This window comes from Mycteria americana, chromosome 2 (genome assembly GCF_035582795.1).
Source record: "Mycteria americana isolate JAX WOST 10 ecotype Jacksonville Zoo and Gardens chromosome 2, USCA_MyAme_1.0, whole genome shotgun sequence".
Taxonomy (NCBI): Eukaryota; Metazoa; Chordata; class Aves; order Ciconiiformes; family Ciconiidae; genus Mycteria; species Mycteria americana.
In genome coordinates, this window is record NC_134366.1 from 16,957,487 (window position 1) to 16,974,790 (window position 17,304).

The following is a 17,304-nucleotide window of genomic DNA, read 5'->3' on the forward strand; positions in this document are numbered from 1 at the left end:
GGATTATTCAAACCCCAACTTCAGCTGTAAAATAAAAAAGAATTCCCACTGCTAAAAGAGAGGGCTTATCCACAGGTCACCTTTTCTGTACGAGTGTTATGTTTTTTCAAAGAAAGAATGCCTTTTTAAAACAATCTGATAATGAGGATGTCACACTTTTCCTTGTATTCGCCCAAAATAAAGCATTTTGTTATTACAGTATATAGTATGGTTTTGTGCAGTGAAGTTGTCATATGTTTCAGTGTTCTCATTTTTAGTTTGGGGAGAGGAGAGTATTCTTTTTAATTGAAAGAGGTGTAGCTAAACACTGTAACGTTCGGGAAGAGGAGGCTGTCCAAGCTGAGGGCATGCTTGTCATGAAACTATGTCAGCTTGAAGCTATGTACATCAGCACATTGGGTTTCTTCACTACTTGAAATACCTTGTCTTGTTCCTGCAGGTAGCTTTCTTTTAAAAAATCAGATTTTTGCACAAACACAGCAGGGGAAAGCTATTTGTATTAGATGAAACATAATTAAATTCATATATTTCTCAGTTTGGGTTTTAAATCAGATTTGGTTCTGGTTTAAAACCAATTTAAAGACTGAATATAAATTTTTGCAGCCATAACCATTCAAAGGTACTCGAGGTCCAATATTATGTATTGGTGCCAGCTGAAATTTTGTTCCCACACTAGAGCTGAGTTCAGCTCTGGAGTTCAGCTACACAGCATTGGTACCAAGCAACTCGGACATGCTTGGTCTATACCAGTTACGGATTTCTTCACTTTAAAGCTGGAGAGAGAAGTGGACACAAAAAAGACAAGGAAATTATACACTCATTTCATGTAAACTAATTTTTTTAAATCAGAGTTGCATGTAAATAAAGCTTCCTGCATGCAAGTGGATAGGTCACGCTTACTGCCCAGGCCCAGCCTTCCCTCTTCATAGAAAGCCATGATAAATTCCCTTTGTACTGAACCCATTGTATTCTGGCAAGTGAATCCTCGACTTGCAGTGTGAGAGAAGGGAGTTTGTAGGTAATACAGTATCAGTTTATTCCTATGTGGAGCCCTGACTTTTTCCTCTTAAAGGGAAGGGCTTTATTTAGCCCCAAAGTAATGATATTTTCAGAATCAATTGGTTAATTCATAAGCCATAACGTAAACCAAGCACAGTGGGGCATTCTGCTGGGCGAAGGGGGAGGTACAGCATGTCTAATGAGGCTTCTGCAGCCGCCGGGGAGAGGAGAGCTCCTCTGAAGAATCTTAATTAGCCTCCACAATTGCAAAGTTTTGTGGGCAAGCAGCTGGTAGGACTGGATCAGACCTTTACAAAAGTAGCCCTATGTGATTGTGGGACTTAAATGAACATTTCCCTCCTCCTCCCCCCCCCCAGCATTCTTGTAAACAGAGCACTTGTAAAACAAGATCACACTGTGTAACAAACCAACATGAAAGACGTTCAGAGGCGACTTGGCCTCTTGGTCCTTTTTATTGCCTTGAGAATTAAATGGCAGCTCTAATACTAGAGTTTCCTATAACTTCCCCAAATGGATTCGAGTTTGTTCAGGTCCTTAGCTGCTACTTTCTTTCAAAAGAAGAAATTTGTGTTGCATTCAGCAAACTCCGAACTGCAAAGTGTGACAAGCAGGGATAGCATCAGGTTTATTTCTCATAGAACCTCATCTTGCAGCTTATTGCACTGAATTGTAGTTGGCTAGGGAAGGGAGAGCAGATCCTTAGTGTGGGAATAAGTAAATGCAAAACACTGAAGGCAACCAGACAAAGCAGGTGTGATGGACAAGCAAGATAGCAAAGAAACAGTCACTCAGAAAATCCGCAGGAATCCAGGCCAGAGACCTGGGAGAAAGCCAGTGGTTTGGGTTTTTTCTTTTCTTTTCTCTTTTTCTTCTTTTTCCACTTCATGCAATACAGGTGAAGGCCTGGCTATGTCTGTAAGGGTAAGTTGCTCTGTAAACAGGTAGAGTTCAAGTGACGTTGCAAAATGGCAGCGCCCACCTTTCTCCAGACTTTTCCAGAGTGGCTTCTACGTGTCAGCTCCTCAGTGATGAGCTTGGGTCCAGCTCCACTTGACACCCACACCTGAGTGCTACTGGGAGTCAAGAACTATGTTCCTTCAACGTAATCGTGAATGCACAACCAGCATCTGTGCGATACAAAATTAAACTTGTTCTCAGTTTGGCAGCATTAGTCTGGTGGCACTGAGTGTCCCATCCAAGATCCGAACCTTGTGGCACCAGATCCTGAAGAGCGTGCGTAGCCCTGTCTGTTACAATCTCAGCACACCAGAAGAAAGAAATATATGAAGCTGAAAAGCGGGAGTATGCAGAAAAAAATAAAACCCCAAGCTAAACTATCTTCACAACCAGTTTAGATTTACATATATGGTACAAATCTGTTCAGAATACTTCGTTAATTCATAGTGTGAAAGAAACAGCTGTCCTGTAAAAAATAAATACCATAATTGAAAGCTGTCATTCTTTATATCAGGCATTGGAAGATAAATGTTAAACACTGGCCAGCTTGTCTAGTGCATCTTGTTCTGCAGCCAAAGGGCTGGAATCACACCGCTGGCGGTGTGTTACCTGGCCACCGATGCCCCAGTGCTCTCTGCCTTTTCTTTACCAAGAGGGTGATGCTGAGCTGGTGGTGGCTTGTTGGATTTCTGCATGTGAATGTCCTGCCTAGCTACTCGTTCCAGTAAAAGGAGGTACCTAACCTAGAAACAGAACTGAAAACCACCTTTTTCCGAGAAAAGCTTTCCTATCAGCCTGGGCTGGGCAGCGCTTTGCTGGCAGGCACTCCTGCTGCCCAGCGCTGCCACCGAGCTCACCTGCCTGCTGCAGGGATGCTCTCTCCTGGGACCGAGCGAGCGCATCTTTGGTGGGTGCTGGCCTCGGCAAGGCCCTGCCAACACACACGCGTGACCTGCTCACCTTCAGAGCTTTCTCCTGTGAAGAAAAAAGGAGACACGGTTGTTCAAGAGGTAGAGCCTCTCCTCTGGCACTCCCTTAAAGCATTATGTACAATGAAGGATGCTGCCACGTTTCCCTTTATGAAATAGCTGTTTCACAGCTGAAGCACTGTTCTTGCAGATATACTAGTCCTGCTCTAAGTTTTCTCTTTGAAGTCTTACAGATAAGACTCCTTCTCGTATTAATCTCTCCTTTTCCTGCATCTGCCCACCTGCTATTCCTGCTGCTCTGGAATTCAATCTGACCTGGACCATTTGCTTCCTTATTTGTCCAACGGCCTGGAGCTGGGGGCTGGAATGTGCCGTGCTCTGCCCAGAGCGCTGCTTCGCCTGCCGAGGCTGAGGAGCAGGCTGCTCAGCCACGGACACTTCATTAAAAAGCAGTCATCAGCGTTAATGCTAAATGGTAACGTAAATGAAAAAAGGAAAAAAAAAAAAGCACAGGCTGGAAGAATAAAAAACTGGTCCTTTCCAGGTAATAGTTAAAGCAGGCTGCGTGCTGCTCCTGTTTCCCAGAGTGCCCGTTCTTCTCCTGTATTGCAGAAATGTACATAAGCTAAGCAATGAGGTATTATATTTGGCGCAAGACTGAGGGAAAGCAATGTAATTCCATGCAACCATTGAATCACGATCCGAATTGCTTGTGTAGGGTGAGGGCTCACAATCTTCGGGTTTGCATTAAAACACTGTGGCTATAGACCGGGATCATACTTGTCCACTTCTTTTCCCAGCCTGCCCCATTCAAATAAAATAAATAACTTTCTGTCCACCTTTCCTACTGCTGGAGTACAGCAGCTATGTGCAGCAAGCCAAGTGCTCAGGGTGTCCATGGGTACAGCTTCTTCCCCTGTATATACACAATTTAGTTAAGAGGGGGGGAAGACAGTTTATTATAAACATTGAACAGTGGGCGGCATCATTAGCTCTTCAAAATCATAACTAACTCCCCAGGTGGTTGTCCTAATGTGTTCTGGGCTTTCTTTGCATCCCTGAGATAAAAAGAAAGCCTGAGCACGTGAGGGCAGGAGGCAGCGCAATGAAACGTTGCGTGTCGCTGTTGCTGGCAAGGCAAACTCCATTTTGCCAACATCAGCCTCAGACAGCAGAAGCGATGCCCGTGCTGTGCGAGCCAGAGGTGGGGACTAGCGCCTTTCCTTCCTTCCTGCTGCCTTTCTAATTTGCTAGGTCATGAGCTAAGGCTTGTGGCATGTTGCAGGCCAGACAGCACAATTATAATGGTCCCCTCTGGTTTTAAAGAATTTATGAATGAAGCTGGCATGTAGCCTTCCATTTAGCCATTGGCTTCCTTGTTCCTGCTTGGCCATTCATGCCCTATAGCAAAGGAAAGCGCTTCTCCTGGCCAATGCTTCATTCCCATTTCTCTCCTAAAGTAACACTGCTCAATTGAGCAAACCTGTCTCGTCACCCACGGCAGCACTCGCAGCCCCACTCTTCTGGAGCGTTCCTGGGGCCTGGGATGGCCGTGGCGGTACCAGGTACTGCCACTGTCCCCACGAGTTCAATAAAGTCCTGTTCAAGTTACTTTTTCTTTACCGTAGCCTGAAATACAAAAGTTGGGTGCTTGCAGCCACAAAGGCTTCCCTTTTTAAAATGCTTTGCACCAGATACAACGAAATCCTCAAAGCCACGAGCCTCTACCAGGTGGTGTAAACTCTCAGTTACTGCCGCTCTGCCACCGTGCAGCAGAGCCAGGCACGAACGGGCCCCCGCAGCTCCCACCAGCATGGTCCTGCCACGGCACACAGCACCCAGCACCGCAGCCTCTCTGCCAGCCCAGTAAAGGAAACCTCTCCGGCAAAGACCAGGCAAAACGAGCTAGCAGGCAGCCTGCCAGCGCGCCCGGCGTCCTGCCCATCCCTGCCTGGACACGGCCAGCACCCAGCACTCCCCGGCCATAGGCAGGGGCACCGAAGGCAGCTGCAGACACAGAAGCCAGGGCTGGGGGCCACAGAGCTGTGTTTCTCCCAGGCCCAGCAGCAGTTTGGGCTGCTCAAAGACCTCCACTGATGGAGACAGTAGAGTCTCCCAGACAGTCTTATCTAGCATGTAACTCTCTTCCCACTTAGAAAGTTTTTCTTTTTGCACATCTAAGTAGCCCTTGCTGCGGTTTACTTTCGTCTTTTTCCTTACTCTGTCCATACCCATTGCTTTTATCCTATTCTGCAATGTATATGGAGAGCTATTTTTCCCTGCATCTCTACATGCAATAGCAGTCCATGAAACTATAAAAGGTTACCGTTTTCCCTTCTAGAGACTAAGCAAATTCAATCCTCTTAATCTTTCCTTGGATGTCACACAGCCGGCTGATTTGAGCATGGGATAGGGAAGCGTGAGTTCACATCCCCCTCAAGGAGATGCCTTCAGCACTCACCTATTAAATAAAAATAAGTTGCAGAGTAGTCTTTACTTCCCCTTCACCCTTTGATGTCCCGCCTCCTCCAAGCCATCCCCATCCTTTGCTTTATGGGCTTGTCCAACACCACTGGTGTGTCCTGGAAGGTCCCACTGGTGGGTGCTACAGAAGGCCTGGTCTGGGTGTCCCTGAATCTATCCCAGAATCTCTGATTTTCTGCCACTTCTGGGACTACAGACCTTACAACCACCAGAACTATGTGGCAATCAAGGCACATTTTGCTTCCCGAAGCAATTAGCCAGCACTTAGGCACCTATGCCCTGTTTTAGAAATAGCAGAGTGGCTTAAGGTCAAGTGCTGTAGCTACCATGCCTGAGCTGCACTCTGGAGGTCTGTGCCTGCCCTGGTAGGGTTTTGAAGGAGAAAGGTGTGCAAATCAGTCTGCTTGACATCTGTAGGGACACATCCTCAGAAGGAGCAAAAGCTCAGATTAAGAGCTGATATATCAAAGTGCTCCAAAATTTATGCCTACTCAGAACTGTTGGCAAGGAAAACCAGCAATTAAGTAACAGGGAGGAAGGCAAAAACCAAGTGCAGCTGCACTAGGACTATGTGGCTGAAGTGTTCACTCTGATCCTTTCCCAGTACAACAGGTTTGGGTGATATCAAACCCCGGTAACCGCAGCTCTCGCTGTCAGTGCGAACAAAAGCTTTGCTGAAGCACCAGGGACCGGAGCACTGGTAGAAAGCACTGCTCCAGGGGCTGGGCTCTGGGCAAGGGCGATGCAGCCTGAAGCAGCGCGAGCAAGCTGCCTTCCCGGCTGCCACCAGGGCACTGCGAGGGGACGCACCGACCCCCCCAGGTATAGACTTTGGAGAAGGGAGAGGAAGAATCGCTTTCGGAAGCTGCCACCAAAAGCAGCAGCCCGGGCACAACCTGCTGCTACCTGCCTAGAGCGCATTGCAAAGCCTCGCAAACATCCCGGATAGGGCCGGTGCCACAAAGTGGGGCAGACCCTGGGGTTCCCCTCTCCTGCTTGCTGCCCGTACTGCATCCCTCTGGGGTCCCGCATCCCTCTGTGGCTCCTGCAGAGACCCTGTGGTACCCACATTGTCCTGCCCTAACCTGTAGCTTCTGTGAATCAGGTTGTCTGGGGCAGAGCTGCCCTGCCGGCTGGGCGCCAGGGAGACAAGGAAAAGCTGGAATTACATTTCTACTCACAGCTTGAAAGCCAACACTTGGACAGTGCTGTTAGCTACGTTGTGGCAGCTGGAAGAGGTTTTTGGAGACAGAAACACTGAACACATTTAGCTTGATTATAATTTTCAAGACAAAGCTTGTTGTGACAACGAATTATTTAACTTGGAGAGGTTCTCAGCATCTTATAATTACATACAAAAAACCAAGGCTCTGAACATTAAGAACCAAGATTAGAGAAAAAATAAGGTACTAGCAGATTTGTCCTAGTCTAGCAGATTTCTCTGACAAATTAAAATAAGTACCTCTGTATTACTCCTTCACCCTGAGCTGGTGATGAGCACTACACCTGCATCACCAGGAAGACTGGCAAAGCCTGAATGTCCTTGCATTTTCAGGGACTCATGAAAAAGCTGCACACTACCAAAAAGCTCCTATTCAAACCCTGAAAAGAAAATATTGTGAAGCCATGCAGTGGTAGTTTGGGGGCTAGTAATGCTTTCCCCTCAGGACATTGCTGTGTGGACGAGGTGCCCGAGTCCCCTTCCTGACAGAGAGCTCAAGGTCTGCAAAGCAGAGCCTCCGATTCCCTTTTTATTCACATGAAGTGTTCCCCAGTCAAGCCACAAAACTCTGGGTGAAGTTGGAAGAGCTGGAAATTATATCCCAGGGCAGAGAGTGATTGAGTTACTGCTCCTTTGATACCACCATCTGGGCCCCCTCCCACCCGCCTTGCAAACAAATCCTGGCAAAGTTTTTTGCCCTCCTCCAAAGCCCTATTCCCCACCAAGCTGGCCAACGGCATCTCGCACTATTGCACAGCATCACTTTTTATATTGAAAGCGGTGAAAAGAGAGGGAACATGTAATTAGGAGGACTCTAGTCCTCTTTTTGCAACCTTAACCCTGCTCCTTTTCAGCCCGGCAGAACAGCACTGTCACCTTCCCCCGGGATAATGAACTGGGGTCTGTCAGGCTCTTTCCTAGGGAGATGAAATATCTAGCAAATTCTGGCCCCTGTTACCCATTAAGCACAAATCGCTTCAGAATTGCCTTGACCTGATTGCATCGGTCGTCCTTGGTCCTGGTCACGGTCCTCATTACCTCTCCTCTGCGGAGCACACTCATGAATGCTACCAGGCTGCAAAAATCCCCCCTTCTTATCCCACTCCTTGACCTGTACACCGGATGCAGCTCCGCGTGGGCAGGAGGGCCCCGGCTCCTCGCCACGCCAGCCACGACAACCTGCGGCGAGGCTCCCGGGGCGGCCGCGGCTCACCCCGCTGTGGCCCCCGCCGCTCTGGGCACAAGCGGGAGGCAACAGCCCAGGCCACGGGTGGGCTGGATCCTCTTCAACTGACGATTGCCTTGGAGAAGACAGGCGATGCTCGCCAGCCCAGGCACAGGCAGGTTTTCCAGGGAAATTTTGGCCAAGTCGTCTCCTCGCCTGAGACCTCACACTCCTTTTCTGTTTCTTCGACTGTCTTGCAGGGCTTGGCTACCAGCAGAATTAAGGTCACGGCTCGGTCTGTTAAAAATACCCATCCAATTCTCTGTTGGGCCATGTTTATCCTTTATTTTACTGGCTGCAAGTAGTCCTGGAAGCAACAGGACTGCTCACTTCAATGAAGCCAGCCGGTCTGGGCATATGGTCTTTTTATTTTCACCTGCTTTCTCCCAAAAAATGCCGTGCAAGGGCTCTGATCTCCCTTTTAAAAGGGTCTCGTAGTCTTCCCTTTGAGAGTGCTGCAAGGTCTCCGCCACGCAGCAATCTGTTCACAGCGTAATTATTCTCCGTTAAGGCCTCAGAGACCGCAAGGCTCCTGACATTTTCCATTGCCTGGAGAGGGATAATTTTTCATTGCTTTCCTGAGGACTCTTGCACTTCGCAACAGTAATGGAGCATCCAGCTATACTGAGCTGCAGCCTACAGTTTATTTTTATCTCTTGATGGACATAAGCTGAAGGACTTCCAGCTAAGATCGGGAAAATGGGGAGGGGTAAGCAAAGCAAATTATTGCAGAAGCTCACAGCAAACCACAGAGTCTTTCATGGTGGATGTAACGTGATTTTGAAATTGTACAATAACAAGATATGCTTTACCAAATACTAAGCTATAAGTAAAAAGTAGCAGGAGAGAAGGGATCTCGAGTTACACTAAAATAAAGAAACTCTCCAGTACAATCAGCAATATCATACATGCCTCTAACTTTATCTGTCTCCAGCTACAGATCTAGAGGCCAGATCCCTGCTGCAGCTGGTATGTGATTGTGTCAGCCGAGCTGCTGATGGAGGAAAGACATCACTTCATCTCTGGGATACATACTAAGAAAAACAGAGCCTAGGAACTGTACTTTGGCAGGATCTGCACATCTCCAGCCGGTTATTGCATTTTTTCACATAGTCTGTTTAAAAGAAAGTAATTGTAACAGAAAACTCTCTTGCAAGCAGCTGGTAAACAAACAGAGCAGAAAAGGGTTGAAATTTTAGTTTGGATTTGAAATGCTGTTGCATGCAAGAGGTGTTTTCAAATACTTCTGCAATCTAACATCTAATTTAACTTACCAAAACAGATGACCAACATCTACAAGCCTGAAAACTAAAAACATCTGACTTTTGCCAACCCTTCCCAGTGATTTGCCGAAGAGTAAGTATTTTAGTTTCAAGCTTTTAAAGGGAATTAGCTCTGAGAATGAAACAGTAAGACAAAAAATAAATTCTCTTTTCATTTTTTTTTCTGGTAGCATTCCTAGTGGTGCTGAAGAAAGGCAGGCGGGCCGGGCTGCCTTCTCCCCCTTACAAAGAGTACAGGGGGGCTGGGGGGCACAAACAGGGCTAGGGGACACTGCCCTGGGCACGGCAAATCCCTGCTCCTGAGTCAACCAAACGCCTTTCTGTCCTGCAATTACTTCTCCTTTATATTAGACAAACCACACTTCGGTCATAGAGTAAAAGTCAGTTGATTTTCTTCAGCACAGTCTAGGGCAAAAATGACTATGATGCTGCTTTGCTCCAGACAGGGGGCTTTTTTTTTTTCTTTTTAAACCCAACCCTAAAATTCAAATTAGCCTCCAGCTCAAAGCCTTTACCACCAGGGCATGAATGCTAAATAGCCTGCTCCCAGTCCAATCTGTTCACTGCCTGGCTAATGATTATTCTCCATAGAAACCCTACCAGAGTCAGTTATTATTCTCTCCTCATGCACTTGTATCTCTCTTGTATTTATATAAGATTAAGTAGCCCTGTTAGGTTTTTACCTCTCTGATTGGAGCTTATTTTAACCTCAATTAAGCCATCAGCCCGGCTTTCTGAAGGCAGAGCAATAGCATAGCCATTATCATTCTCTCCACCTTTTGTATGAAAATGATGTTTAGGATTGGTTGCTTTGGGGATTGCTCTGTGGCAGGTAACCAGCGCCGAGAGTCAGGGAGGATAAATGGTGCCAGACTCCCAGAGGTGCCGTGGCACTGTGTAATTATTGTTCCAGACAGCTGAAAGCAGCAGGGTTTCTGGTTCCCCTGCTTAGTTTCAGTCTGCCATGATTGCTGGCACAGAAAGATGCTGATTATAAGTAAACATTAATTATGCCCTGCTACCCCACTGCTAGCATTGCTGGGCTTGCAAGCAACAGAAGCACAGCGCTGCGCTTGGCTCCCACTACTGAAAAATCACCTATACAGATTTCAGTGTCCAGATTTTCATCTCGCTTGGTCAGAGGACATTGCTCCTAAATATCTTCGTCATGCATAGTTAGAGTTATGGCGCTTTTTGTACCACTGCTTATGCGTTGTACTTCGATGCTGTTGCTAAAATAATGACTAAAGTATTTACTCTTTGAAGAAGGTGAGCTCAGGTGATGCAGCAAGCAATTCTGTTATCTGCTCCGGAGCAGAGGAATCATTTTAGTGTCTTTAAAGGGGGAAAAAAAAAAAAACCAAGGCAAATAAAACTTATCAATCATCCTATATGTCAAGGTAATTTTTTTCAGACGATGTGCTTTTTTTAAATGGCAGCCTATTCCTCCTTCTTTTTTATGTGGCTTTGGGATTTGTTTTTTCTTTGCTAATGGAGGCTTAAAAATGCAGAGCCCACAGCATCACAGACGGTAAACGCTGCTCCTCAAGTTGCGTGGACAGTTACAAAGTGATTTCCGTGGCACTCAAAATGCAGCCTCCGACGCTGATGGAATTTCACTGCGCCGTGATTGCACCGCACTGCAGTGAAATAGGTTCAATTTGATTATCTGGCTATTCCATTTCGCCTATATTTACAACCTGCCTGACCTCTGGGGGAAGGGGAGGACAGGCAGCCAATCATGCCGGAGACATTTCAAAAGGTCAAAGCAATACAGCGTTTACCACTATAATTCACAGGCTCTACAGTTCGGAAACCATGCTCTCATGACAAAAATTGGCAGAAGAACATAGTTAATGTAAAATATTTGTCCATTCCCAGAGCAAACACAGCAAATAGAGACCGTTTTAAAAATTCACCCCTTTCTCCTTTTGGCACACAGTGATGTGCAAGTGCGTAAAAGCAGCGCACAGACAACACCACATTTTTTAAAAGTTGCCCTTGGCTGGTGCAGAAAGGTTTGTGTTGGACTGGCTACCTGAGAGCTGCCCGCCTCGTACACAGCCTCAGCTCGGACATTAACACATTTACAGCCCCACGGGGATGCTTTTGAGCGTGCTGCTGCCGCCGCCGCCGCTCCCAGATGGGTGTTACCCTCCGCACCTCGTCTCCACCATCCCCGGTCAGCAGCGATGCCGTGCCGTCCCTCCTATGTCGCACCAGCGGCTCGGGGGAATTAGGGGCAGAAAGCGCTTCGCAAATTTTAATTAAGCTTCATATGCAGTCCTCCCATTCTGAAGTACAGGTTCATTAAGGTCATAAACAACCACCACCCGTTCCAACTGGTTAGCTAATAAAATAGTGTGACAACTCCAAAGCATTATTTTAGAAATCTTGTATACTTAAAAGGCCCCAAAAGTCAGGAAGGAAGAAAAGCAGCTTCAGGCTCATGCAAATCAGTGCAGCTACCCAGTTCTGATTTTTCCATGCCTCCCAAGTCTGGGTCCCGGGTCTGGGTGGCCACGCAATCTGGATCCACATTTTGCACCTCTTGTCTGTTTGTATTTAAACACTCTTCAGTCTTAAATCCCCACTGAAGTTAGGCTTGCCAGAACTCCTGGGGCCAGAGGCAGTGTGAGCTATAACAGTTTCATTTTGAAAACTGGACTGGTTTTTGTTTGTTTTAAAGTGAACACTTTGTATGACATCTCCTGAGAACTCCCGTCTATCATCTTACACGTTATTGGATTAATACAGGAGAGAGTGGAGTCTGAAAGGCAGCCGTAAGACCTACTTCTTAGCATCTTTTATCTTTGCAGGAAAGATCTATTTGAAAAGCAGCCTAAGAGAGCAGACCTGCTTGAAATAAGCTCCACGAGTCAGCACAGATCAGAAGTACGAAGTTGTTCTTATAGGGAGGCATTTCATTTAGATGCTGCATCAAGCTCAAAAAGGATCACTCGAGGCTCGTGCTGCCTCTCCCCGCAGCTGCCACGAGCTCCTGGTCCTCTTCTTTGTCTGTAACGGAGGTCTCTGGTGACACCCTGCCGCTGCGCAGAGCCCAGCAGATGAGGTTTCTGTCTGGGACAGGGGCGAGCACTGGCTTGACTGGTGCTGCTTGGACTGTTTCAGGCAGAAAATACTTTACGTAGCTCCCTCTGCTCCAGTCAGCACCACACCACACCACCCACTTCTGCCCAGTCTTAACAGGGCTATTGGATGAGACACCAAAATAACAGCAACTTGCAGGGAGGGGAAGAAGAAGAAAGAAGACCTGTGTGCCCTTGAACATGATAAACCGAAAGAGCAAGGAAGAAAAAAGGAGCATGACGGAGACACAGACCATGCTTGTGAAGCGTGTTCAAGTCTCCCACACAGAGCATCTTCCCTGCATCCCAGCTCACCCCCACAGAAGGAAGCCCCCAGCTTGGCCCAGGGAGCAGCTCTCTGGTTAGAAGGTGGCTGAAAGCAGCTTCTGCTCATACACAGGGCTTAAAGTGAGCTTTGCAGCAGAGGAGGTAAATACTGCTTTAAGGTCGCAGCACCTGGCCCTGCCTGGGTGTGCTGCAGGACCAGGGAGTGGGACACGGTTGGGCGAGGTGCTTCGGGGTGTTTCAGCCAAGCTCAACCATTGACACAGTTCTGGGGATTTTTCATACATGAAAAAGGCTACAATTTGCCTTCACCTTCGGTTCTTTTTCATCGTTCTCATTTTGCTCCATTTCGTTCCATTTTTTCCCCCTGGCTCTTCATTTTGTGTTTTCCATCCTTCAGCAAGAACCCCTCACTCTCCCCCCCCTTTCCCAAAGCATCTCAGTATTTATAACTATCAGCAGTTCAGGCTGTCCAAAATTCTTTAATCCAAGACTATTTTATGGTGGATTATAAAAACCATCAAAAGTGGAGAAGTTTGGCAAGGTTTGCTATGTGGGGTTTCTGCTTTGGTTTGTAGCCTTTGAGAGGAGCCGCCACAAAACCTGCCCAGAGAAGCCTCAGAAGGATTTCAGGGGAAGACCCTGAGGTGACAGACTCTTCCTTTGGGAGCATTAGCACATCTATTGTCCTAGGCAGAAATTTAGAAACCTGCTGAGAGATCATCCTCGTGTTAGTGATGGGCCTTTGCCATCTCCATGAGGCTTGACCAAATTTGGCCAAATCTTGAGCCTCTGAAAACTCTCAGACTGCACACAGGCAATAAATGCTGGCTGGAGTTTGCCAGCTAAAATATCTCTGCACGGAATGTGCTCCAGCCGAGGGGCAGCGAGACGCTAACTGAGCTTTCCACACCTCCCCTCGTGGGGCAAAGGCTGGCATGCCAGCCCTGGGAAGGGGGGCCAGGGGCCGGGTGGCAGCCACGCTCGGCCGGGGCCTCACGGAGCACTGGGGGTGAAACTATCTGCTCGAGAGCATCTTCATTCACCAGTAGTTTCTGTTGGTGCCTAGGGTGAATGGGTGATTGTACCAAAGAGACATTATCATGCAGTTAGTAAGACTGGATTTGTCAGTAAGGGACCAAATTAGAGTCATTTTAGCAACCTTAATTCTAGAGTTCCTTTTCCTTTAGTGCTCAACAATGCTACCCGAAGCTGTGTGGATAGACAAGATAAAGATTCCTGCTGTAACTGGGCAACTGGAGAAGTTAATATGCACTGTATTTAGAGTTAAAGTATGCAAAAATTAAGGCTTCTGCAAGAAATGTGTTCATGGCACCAAAAATGTCAGAGTGTGTCTTTATTCTTCGTCAAAATAATTGTTTAATTACTTATAACTCCACACTCCATTGCTGAGATTTACACACCTGTTCAAATAACAGAGTTCCTTAAAAGAGCAAGGTGACGTCTTCGTAGAGAAAGCTTGTGTAATTGGCATAACCTCATCTTGGCTGGGTTCTATCATAGATTGTCTATAATATTAAATTACCAGGATACGGAGTAAAAAGGAGATAAGCCCAGCAGGCTAAGGCTGGGGGTGGGGAATGCCGAGAAGGGTGAGAGACAGCGTCTGCAGAAGTGAGCTTCTCCCCGTGAGCAGTCTGGAAACAAAGCTCAGCAAAAGCCTTTGTAAAAGTGAAGCAAGGGATAAAAATAGCAAGGCAAAAAAAAAGAAAACAAAACAAAAATACCCACACCAGGAAACAAATGTATCTCTAAGGCAGGATGAGAGAGTAACTCAGGAAATGTTTCTACAGATAAGGCAGCTCAGTAAAAAAAGCCCAACGCCTCCACCCTGCAACTCATGCATTGATCATGGGAGGATTGCGCTTACCATGACGTCAGCCGCAGCTAACCAAGGTGAAGGAAGGGCACTGTGTTGCTTTTACAGCTTACAGAGACCATGGCTGCTGCAGAAATTGGCCTGCAAAAAAGGGTCAAAATGCACAAAACCCTGCCAAAGCCGCCATTTGCAATGTCAGGCACATGCACCCTGAGCAGAGCCAGCAAAAGCATCCGAGGAGCGGCTGGCTGCGGTGGAGCCACAGGCTCCAGGTGCGAGGCGGCCGGCGGGAGACAGCCAGGCCAGGTGAAGAAATGCCTGTAAGCAACACGAAGAAACATTATACAATTAACACAACGTTACTTATTGAAAGCCTACAAAGGAAAACATATCCTGTTGTGCTTCTTGCTAGCAAGTCACCTTTCCTAATTCATTTCTGTTTAATTCCAACAGTGAGCAGAAGGAAAAGCTTTAAGAAGAAAGAGGAGAAACCTCTAACCCAACACAGAGTCCTCTAGGCTGTTTACAGCCCTCCAAACAACTACAGCTACACAGCCTTGACATTCCTGATCTTTTACAACAAACTGGGCATTGAAACAAGATTTTCCATGTTTGCTTTCTTCACATTACAAAAATTAGAAAGGAACAAAAAATTACAGGCTGCACCGAAACACACAGACCCAGAGGGAAATTCCTGAGCGTCCGCCCTGCGTCTAACCCCGGGCTGGCACATGGAAACGCCAGCCGCACCGACGGCCATCATGAAGCTTTCCTGCCACAGCTGTAACTCTGGCAGCAGGTCGGTGAAGAGCCACGGAAGCGTTACAGGAGCCCTGTGGTCAAACGGGCAGTCAGTGCCAGCATCCCTCGGAGGCACTGGCATCCGTGGCTTTAGGGTCCCTGGAGCTTTGCCCTGCTGGAAACAGAGTCAGAATCACACAGAATCGCTGAAGGGCTGAGGTTGGAAGACACCTCTGCAGGTCATCTGGTCCACCCTCCCGCCCAAGCAGGCTGCCCAGGACCATGTCCAGATGGCTTTTGAATATCTCCACAGATGGAGACTCCACCACCTTCCTGGGCAATGTCTGCCAGGACTCGGTCACCCTCACAGTGAAAAAGTGTTTCCTGATGTCCAGAGGGAACCTGCTGTGTTTCAGTCTGTGCCCCTTGCCTCTGGTCCTGTTGCTGGGCACCACTGAAAAGAGCCTCGCTCCGTCCTCTTTGCACCCTCCCTTCAGGTATTTATATACATTGATAAGATCCCCCCTGAGCCTTCTCTTCTCCAGGCTGAATAGTCACAGCTCTCTCAGCCTTTCCTCATGGGAGAGATGCTTCAGTCCCTTAATCATCTTTGTGGCCCTTCATGGGACACTCTCCAGTATGTCCATGTCTTTCTTGTACTGAGGAGCCCAGAACTGGACACAGCACTTCAGGTGTGGCCTCACCAGTGCTGAGTAGAAGGGAAGGATCACGTCCATCAACCTGCTGGCAATGCTTTGTCTTATGCAGCCCAGGACACCATTTGCCGCCTTTGCCACAAGGGCATGTTCCTGTCTCATGTTCAACTTGGTGTCCACCAGGACTCCCAGGTCCTTTCCTGCCAAACTGCTTTCCAGCTGGATGGCCCCCAGCATATACTAATGCATGGGGTCGTTCCTCCCCAGGTCCAGGATTTTGCACTTCTCCTTGTTGAGGTTCATGACACCCCATAGCCTTGCATAATCTGACTTGAAGACCCAAATCTGTCATTCCCCCTCTCCACCTGCTACTCCTCAGAAATGTGATCTAGGAGGCTTGCTCTATACTCAGTTCAGACCCTACAGAAAACACATCAGTGTTTGAAAGTCCCCTTTCCCACCAAATAAGCACTTCATGGCAGTCCCAGTACTGCTGGTACCTCCCTCCTCTTTCCTCCAGCTTCACCATCAGAGCACTCACGCAGTATGGACAAGCCCAGCATTCAGCTCCTTGCTTGTCTCAGAAGGTACCAGAGGCCCCCACACTGTGGTACTCTCCACTCGCTGATCATGTGATGGCCACAGACGCAGGGACAGCACTCGTCTTCTACCACAAGCCACAAAGCCTAGCATCTCTGCTTACTTCTCATCCCTCTCTAGATAACCACAGAACTCTTCCTCTGGGGTTGGGGCACCTTGACAGGAGAGCACAGCCACACCGCTGGCCTGGGAAGGACCAGAGCTCAGGGCAGCAACAGCGGCCACCCAGGACAGGGGGAATTATCATTCAAACCCCACTTCTTCAACTGGTGCTACTCCTACCAGGAGCATGGCACTGGAGTCATCCTGTCTTCCTCTGGCCAGGTCTGGAAAGAAAAGCCTTTTTTCTCAGCCAATCCTCGGTGCCTACTTCAGGAAAACTTCTGGGCAATGAACCCCCCAAATGGCAGGACCCATGGCCCTAAGCAATACATCTCCTGGGTGCCAGGTCATGCAACCCTCCTTGGATTATCCTTTTCTATGGGGACCACATGCCCATCATAGGGAAAGCGGAGCTGAACAAGGGCTTTACCTTACAGATGGCTAAAGACCGGGTGCTGCAAGGAGTGGCATTGCAGCACCCAAAACTTTTTGAGCACTTAGGCTTTAGGTTCTTGCAAAGAAGCAGCAGCAGAGGGGAATAAAGCCCAACCTGCCAGGGCTTCATTGCTGGCTGGCAGGCGGTGAGTCTCCAGCCTCCTCCCTTCCCATCACAGGTTTATTGACTACTGGAATCGTGGCTGTACCCACTGCCAAAACAAAATGAACATTCATGCCCAAATTGTTAACAGACGTTGGGAACATCTCAGAAAATACATAAAGCCCTAAATTGGTCTTTCACTGAGAGATTAATATTATAATGTCATCCCAGCACAGTGCTGCTCACAGTAATCTGCCAAGCCAAAGAAAGTAATTGACAAAGTTAAGACTGTGCTGTAAGTCCAAATAAGGGAAGAGGAAAATGGAAGTTTAT